Source organism: Sitophilus oryzae, unplaced genomic scaffold, assembly GCF_002938485.1.
Source record: "Sitophilus oryzae breed Bouriz unplaced genomic scaffold, Soryzae_2.0 scaffold_738_pilon_pilon, whole genome shotgun sequence".
NCBI lineage: Eukaryota > Metazoa > Arthropoda > Insecta > Coleoptera > Curculionidae > Sitophilus > Sitophilus oryzae.
This window is the reverse complement of record NW_022147349.1, coordinates 736,583-745,821: the sequence shown is the minus strand read 5'-3', so window position 1 is coordinate 745,821 and position 9,239 is coordinate 736,583.

The following is a 9,239-nucleotide window of genomic DNA, read 5'->3' as shown; positions in this document are numbered from 1 at the left end:
GCACAAGTCTAGGTCGTTTTTTTTAAACAAAGGTTCAATGCAGCTCAGAACCCGACTCCCGACTGTACAGGGTGGGTCAAATTGGATGCTTTTAAAGGGAAACACCCTTTTCTATAGGAGATAGACGATAGCTAATATCGGTGTCTAGAGCTCAGTTTTTATCAAAAACATGATGGTGAAAACCGCACATTGGTATGTGTTACCGTATCGGAGTTATTGGATGTTTTTCAAAAATGGTGCATTTTTAACAAATCTCTGTCACTTTTTTGTTATGGAAAATTTTGAATTTTTTGAAAACATTTTCAAAGTACCTTTAGCGTAGAATTTAATAGTTTAAGTATAACTTTTCTAAAATTAATAATTTAAGAATTATCAACAGAAAATTTATTTTTTTAAATGACACCCTGTATATTTTTACTTCATTGAAAATAATTTAAAATTTCTTTTCCAAAAATATAGCATACTTGATATTTTGCTCGATTCCTCTTCGAGATATAGAGTTTATAAAAATGCGCCCACTCTTTAAATAAGTAGGCTTTGAAGGCTGTAATTCTAGCTGTGAGCATCAATTAAAACGAAAATAATATTTGCAATGAGAGATGCAGAATTTTATAACAATTCAAACTATATTTAATCGACATCAACACATTTAAACTATATCTAATAACAATAAAAATAAATAGCAAACCTACTTTAATAACGCAGAACAAATTATTCTCAAAATTGGCTGCAAAATTTTGCTGATACCTTGAGCCTTCTGAGAATCTGAAGTTTTCGAGTTCCATTAGGGACAGACCATGAATAAGGGGTCCAAAGCCTACTAGTTAAGAGTGGCTAACTGTTAAAAATTCTGTATTTCGAAAGGGACTATATGCTATATTTTTGGAAAGGTAATTTTAAATTCTTTTTAGTTAAATAAAAATATACAGGGTGTCCCTAATCAAAATTAATTTTTCTGTTGTTAACTCTTAAATTATTAATTTTAAAAAAATTATACTTAAACCATTCAATTCTACGTTAAAGGGTGCTTTGAATATATTTCCATAAAAATTCAAAAATTTCCATAGCAAAAAAGTTACAGCGATTTGTTAAAAATGCACATTTTTGAAAAACACCCCTTAACTCCGAAACGGTAACAGATATCGACGTGCGGTTTTCACCATCACGTTTTTGATAAAAATTGAGCTCCAGACACCGATATTAGTTTTCGTCTATCTCCTATAGAGAAGGGTGTTTCCCTTTAAAACCGTCCAATTTGACACATCCTGTACAGGGTGGCGCCTCTCATACGCCGCGGAGGCTCCATCTAGTTTTTAAAGGCCTTTAGGTACCTTGTATCTTCATAATAATATTATATATGATGATTTAGGTTATTAAGGCGATGGTACCTTAGACGTTTATACATACATACATACATACAGCCGTTACTCGCTGACGAGTATTCGACACACATAAAGAAGATGGTCACGCAAGGCGTTTTCTTTCATGAGCTTTTCTGTGACTGAAAAGCCCGATACGTGATGTTATCTGCCTACCGCACTCCGGACATTCAAAAATCTCATTAATTTGTTGCCTCTTTACTTTTTGGTTGTCGCTGTTAACTGAATTTTCAACTCTTCTCCATTGAATTCTATTGTGACCTGCTTTTTCCCACTCATTCTGCATGTTAATCCCCTTTAAGTTTTCGTGGAAAGTGTCCTTGTACCTTTTTAGTTGTCCACCCGGCCTCCTCTTACCGTCTACAAGCTCACCGTAAAGCAGAGATTTTGGTATGCGGTTTTCTTGCATTCTGCATACGTGACCAGCTCATCTTAAGCGGGATTTTGTGACCATGACTTCAATACTCTCGCAGTTAGCTTTTTCAAGGACCGATACGTTTGAGACATGATGGAACCACCGGATTCTTAAGAGTTGTCTAAGGTGTCTCTGTTGCAACTTGTTTAATGCGTTGATGTGTCGGCGGTACGGCACCCAGGTTTCACTCCCATATAACATGGTGGGGATTATAATTGCTCGGTACACTGCAAGTTTTGTTTTTGTACTCAAGTCATGATTGTAGAAAACCCTGTCTTTTAATTTCCAGAATGCTCTTGAGACGCTACTAATCCTGTGCTGAATTTCAGAGTCAATATTGGCTTGTTCCGAAATCAAACTGCCAAGGTAATTGAATTCCGGCACATATTCCAATAATTCTTCTCTGATTTTTATAGCATTGTTGTGATCTTCCGGGGGAGTACACATGATTTTAGTTTCGTTGATGTTTAGCTTAAGGCCTCGTATGCCCAGGTAAATGTGTTCAACATTTCTTGTAATTTGTGTACCGTAGAGCGCAGTCGTCAGCGTATTGAAGTTCTGCGATAAATTTTGTACGTGTTTTTGCCCTGAGTCTTTTATGTTGAACAGACCGCCGTCATATTTGTATCTAATGCCCAATCCTCTCTCCTGCAGTTTGCTGTCCACTATAATGGAGAGCGGTGCCATGAATATGTTGAATAGGAGAGGCGCTAAGACACATCCCTGCCTAACTCCTGTATTTGTTAGGAATGGATAGCTCAGTGATCCATGATGTGACACTCTTGACTTGTTGTTGTTATGGAGGCTTTTACAAACTGTAAGAAAATTTGTTGGGTACTCCAAACTTTTTCATAATTGCCCAAAGCGCATCTCTGTTCACAGAGTCGAAGGCTTTTGTTAGATCGATGAATGCAACATAACGTTTAGACTGCTGCTCTTTTACTTTTTCCTGTAGTGGACGGATGGAAAATATGGAATCGACGTTGCCGCGGTTAGTACGAAAACCCGTTTGCGATTCTGGAAGGATTTTTTCTATATATGGGTGCAGGCGGTTTGACATTATTTTTGCAAGAATTTTTCCGCCGATAGCCAATAGCGAAATTCCCCGATAATTTCCGCAGTCTGATGTACTTTCTTTGTTCTTAAATATATTCACTATATTCGCGTTGCGAAAGTTCTGAGGTACCTCTCCGCTTTCCCATACGACATCGAAAAGAGCCTTAAGATGACCAATAAGTTCTATCCTTACACACTTATAGATTTACGCCGGAATCGCGTCACAGCCAGCTGATTTGTTGTTTTTAAGCTGTTTTATGAAGATCTTTATTTCCTGTTCTGTTATTGGAATGTCTAATACATCGAGGCTGTTATACTGAGGTATTGTGTTTAGTGCTTCCATGTTGGGGTTGTTTTCTTGGTTAAGGATATGGGTGTAATGTTCTTTCCAGCGATTTCCGATTTGTTCTTCCTCTTTTAGAAGTTCGCCATTTTGTGCCATGATTGGGCAGTTTACCTTCTTAGTTGGACCGTATACTTCTTTTACAGCCTCGAAGAATTTACGATAATCGTGATGCGTGGCGTACTCTTTAATCTGATTCGCTTTTTGTGACCACCAGTTATTACCTTTACTTGGAGCAGTTCTCTTCGAAGCGTGTTGTTGGCTGCTTTAAAGTTGTCTACTAGTCTTGGATTATGTGGATTTGCAGTGACTGCTTGATGTGCTCTATGCTTTTGTTCCAACAAAGCCTGTATATGCGGTTGATTTTCGTTAAACCAGTCTGGTTGTTTCTTTTTGTTCGACTTTCCCAGTACTGCTTCGCTGGTTTTATGAATCGCATCCCTTAATTGTGTCCAGCCTTGTTCAGCTTCCAATATTGAGATTGAAGTTATCGGTGGAAGTGATTTTTTGATGGCTTCCCGGAGGGCGTCGGCGGTATTGTTGTTCTCTAGACCCCGTACGTTCAATCTGGTCATATTGTTTTGTTTGTACCTATAAACTTGTCCTTCAACATAAATCACGTATTGGTGATGCAAACATTATACTCTGCGCATGTTGTTAATAAGCGTTCACTATTGCTATTTACGTTTCCGATTCCATGTTTTCCCAATACGTCAGGCCATATTTCCTGTTGTTTGCCAACACGAGCATTAAAGTCACCTAGCAAGATGATTCGTTCGTGCTTTGGTTTGGAATTCGTTGGAGGGCATTTTGTAAAGATTGGTAAAATTTATCCTTATCCTCAATTTTAGCGTCAATTGGTAGCGTAGGCACAAATGATGTTGACGTAAGTTTTGTCTGATATGGGGTACCTTAGGGTTATGAGACGTTCGAAGACACCAATAGGTACTTCTGTTAATTTGGTGACGATTTCGTTTTTGATCGCAATGTCTACGCCATGAATTCTCCTGTGTGTTGCGGGGTGACCTTTTCAAAAGAAGGTGTAATGCTCCTCAGTGAGACTATCTTCATCCGCAAAGCGTGTTTCGCTTAGAGCGGCAACATCTATATTTAATCGGTGGAGTTCCTGTGAGACCAGTGCTGTTCTTCTCCCTGGTCGATTTAAATTTATCTTGTCCAGTAGAGTGCGGACGTTCCACGCCGCAAACGTAAAACATTGCTGTTTTTTGTGTCTCCGATGATACGCTCCAGCAGGCACCCAGGTATTTTACCTCCGGACGATAATTTTGTCCCACTCGAATGTTCCATGATTGCTGTGTGTAAGCTGCGTGAAAAGGTTTAACTGTGGCGGTTACGCTGCCGCACAGTTTTAGCTGAGTTAGACAAACGTCTAACTCAGCCAAAACCGAACTCTCCAAAAATGGAGAACCGATAATAGGATCTTTTTGGAAAATTGGATTTCTACATAAAATCACCTGCTCCATTTATCTAAAATATTATCAGCGTTATTGTGGATCATTTGAAAAGTGACAGCATCTTTATTATTTTAAATTGAACACTCGGTATATTATTACATTTTTGGACACTTCTATATCTCATAATTTTCCTATTCTACTAACCCTATACGTATCTCTTATCGTTCTCGAGATAAAAATATGTGTAAAATTGACAAAAACATGATCGTGTATAAACATTAAAATCATGAATGAATTTTTAAATTTGAAATTTGGGTTATAAGCTATCGAAAGTCGATATATTCGGTCTGTCTAAATCATCCGATTGTGAGTAAAAATTATGCAGCAGATAAAAAAACTAAAACAGATAAAAGTAAATGTTACAATAACTTCTGCGCGAATTGTGGCGGTCTTGAACCATATATTTTTATTTACCAAAATTTCCTCTAATTTCAACAGAAACATATTACCGCCACCTCAAAGTTCCAAAACAACACAAACATATAACATACCCGAGTGTAACTTCGACCTGTACAGATCGAAATTGTATCCTCCGTTCCAAACTACAACAAGTAGGTTGGATATTTAATACTCCCTCTATATACAATGTACTAATTTATGCGTGTGTTTATGTGTATATATGCTCTAGAGTGCGGACTAGTAGGGCTGCCTGTTCTAATAGCAATATACAAAGGGCAATAAAATAAATAAACAGGAAAGGGCTGAATATTCTGTATGGAAACTAGTGTTGTATTTGCAGGGAATAGTTTATAGTTTAAATTAATTAAATTAAATCTTGTTTCTATATATATTTGTCAACATTTAATGGATGACACAGGCCTCAAAGTAGACTTTAACACTGCAAAAGTAATAATAAAAACATCGGTAGCGTTCTTTAGAAGTGTAAGCGAAAAGTGAAAAGAACCTTTTCTAAACCTGACGACTACAACTAAATGTAGTCCTCAGGCATAATATACCGGATGCGTCTCAAAAATGGCTCACCCCTATAACTTTTTTATTTTTTCAGAAAAAAAATCGAGATTTGGTATATTAGAATATGTGCGGCGTTACATGGTCCGTTTTTGCAGGTCCCGCACTGCGGGTCCCGTTTTGCGGTACGGCAATATCGCATGAGATGGCATGGCAGATGTAACACCATCCGTTTTTGCGGGATGTGCGGCGACATGCTGCCGCAATGCAGGATTGCGGGATGCGGGAACCTTGGTGACGACACAGTCAGTTGAATGTAAACTGTAGCACGGTACGTTTCTGCAGTATGCCGCTTTGATCGCGAAAAGCAAAATATGTTTGATATGGACCAATTTATCGAGCTAATTCATGAGCTACCTGCCCTTTGGGACAAATCAAACCCTGAATATTCCAACAAAGATGCACGACAAGGGCATGGGTGAATCTTCATTTTATTTCGTGATGTTGGGTCTCAATATTTCAAGCAATACATCAAAAGATTTTTGAGACATCCGATAGTAGCCAAAGAATTTATCATTGCACTTTCGAATTTTAGAATAAAATTTTCAAATCTTCGTCTTCTTTCGCGTTCGGAATTAAAAAGATGAACCCAGGTTTTACGGCATTTCGGCTCTCGTCATAAATTTTTAGCTTCAAGTAATAAAACAATGTTTAATTTTGAAAGGGACGTAGTTCCTTCGCGTCTGCCACACAATATCAAAATGTGCGTAGTCGCTGCACGAAGGTCCCGCAATCCGTTTTTGCAGGATCGTATAATTGGAGGCCACGATCCGTTTCTGCGGCATCCTGCAAAACGGGATGCCGCAAAAACGGACCGTGTAACGCCGCACTATGACATAAATGAGGATTGATTGACGTATTCAATTGTTTTCTGTCACTTCCTGTTTCATAGGAAATTAATACAACTTTTGATCTTTAAAGGGCACCCTTGGTGTTTTGTTGCTTTATTCGATAGAAAATGACACTCTTAATAGAATGACATGTAATATGTCAACTTTTGACATTTTTGAATATGGTTTAATTGAAATTGCAACATGCAATTCATAACGACAATTTGACTCGAAATGCCAAGTGTGTGGTTACAAATTATTCGTAAAAAGATGCTTTATTAAAATATGCTAATGAGCCACCCTCGTTCCATTTGAGAAAATTGAGATATGATTAAAAATACGATTTGGGCATCTTTTAATCGGCCACAGTGAAAAAAATATTGTTCATAATATTAATGAACATTGATTATTAACTATTCTTTCATTGGGACAATGATTTTTTTCATTATATTAATGATTTGTTAATCATAGATCGATGCCTGATTTATTAATAGGTAGTATGAATCTAATTTCATCAATATAATGAAAATCTGGTTATTAAATTAATGTAAGATTTTCACTGTTCACGCTTTTCACGCATTCATTGGGACAATGATCGCGTTCTTTGTTTTAATGCTGAAACTTTAATGAACACATATTCATTATATTAATGTACTAAATCATTGATTAATGTGTTGTACATTGTGAACAATGAACAATGTTGTATATACGCGGTTATTAATATCAGGAATAAAATATTAGGACTAAAATGGTGGCCATCTTGATCGGTTACTTTGGCACTTTACTAACGTCTGTGTGATTGAGTTATTCAGTGAGGCTTTAATTTCATTAGAGCGGTAAGTGTTCTCTTCAATATTTTAAATATTTTAAATAAAAGTCCTATCGTATAGTAGTTAATTTGTTGTGTTGTGAAATCAAATTCCGCTGTGTGAGATCTCTGGTGTGGGTATTCATTAAAACAGCGGTTTCCAAATATGTTTCAGAAGATAAAAAACAAAAAGAAGAAAAACATAGTAACAAGTCGAGGCATGGAACTGATTATGGTAAATTCGAATGTTCTTTTAATATTTGGCATTTTAATTATTTTGATATATGTATTTTAGAACCGGAAGAAGATGTTGAGACCTGCCTTCAAGCCCTCAAATTCGACAATTTAACATCGGACCCACTTGATGCGACTTGGAAAGCCCGTTGCAAATTCGTCTAGAGGTTATCAAGTCTAAGGATACAGCTAATATAATGAAGAAATGGTCTTTTTATAGAAATCCCTCAGACTGGATATCGACTAGTAAATTAGTTTTCTTATTATAATTTACCCTAAAATTAATAATAACATTACTATTCTCATCGTCGATTCGATTTTTTTAATTTTTAATTTGTATATGCTGTATCGAGTTTAATAAAATTATTATTAGTTTATTGCACTTGTTTTTTATTGCCCTAATGGAAAAATTTACTATGCTCGTAAGTAAGTCGGCACTATTAGTAATTTTGTTACCTTTGTAGCTAAGGGCTTGTTCAAATGGAAATCTATTTATAGCAGAATTATTTTAGGTAGTTGACTGGGAAATGACTATCAATGACATTTCATATCAATGACAGCGATCTTCATCATCGATTATACGGTATAACAAGAGTTACTAATAGTGTCGACTTTTAAATGTATAACAGTAATAAATAGGTTATGAAATTATTTCATTGTATTAATGATAACGGTTCAGTAATATAAGGATTTAGGTACATTATATTAATGAAATCTGTTCATTGTACCAATGAATGTGTTCTTCAAATTAATAAACACGGTTCATTGATTTAATGAACTTAAAGTTCATAGAGTTAATGAATTACTTTTCATTGTGCCAATGAAATCGTTCATCGGCTCAAAATTAATGATTTAATTCATTATATTAATAAAATTTTTCATTATATTTATGTCGACTTTTGGTTCAGCGCAGGACAAGACACGAATAACATTAGACGATCAAATTTATTTTTCCAAGGCTCCTTGATTAAAAATTAGTGTTTTTAACACAGCCATGGCACTCTAGACTCAAATTTAAAATTCAATTTTGTTTTAAGGAAAAATGTCAAAAGTTGACATATTTATGATATATTATTCTATTTAGAATGTCATTTTCTATCGAATAAAGTAAAGAAATACCGAGGGTGCCATTTAAAAATCAAAAGTTGTAGTAATTTCCGGTGAAACACGAAGTGGCCGAAAAGAATTGAATTCATCAATCAGTCCTAATTTATGTCATATACTACCATACCAAATCTCATTTTTTTATCTGATAAAATAAAAAAGTTATAGGGGTGAGCCACTTTTGAGAGGCACCCGCGGTATGAAAAGAAATGAATTCGAAGAACAGAACTTAAATCTTAGTACAAAGGGTACAATGAAATATTTTATATACAGAAATTTTCAGCATTATTCGGCAACTGTCATTCTAAGTAGTAAATGTTGTGTATTTATTTTATTACAAAATTAATAAAAGTGTATTTATTTTATTACACAAAATCAGTTTGTAAAAAAATGGGACATCTCTCGTCAACTGGACTGGACCAAGAAAGGATTAAAAATAGATGGAGAATCTCTTAAATCTTAACCATCTAAGATTTGCTGATGACATTGTCCTGAAGAACTACAAGTATAAATTAAGGAACTAAATAACTATTATATACTATATTAATTAAGGAAGTAAATATATAACCATGTCTAAGGAACTAATAAAGTAACGAAAAAAAAAATGAATTTAGCAAGAACTAAAG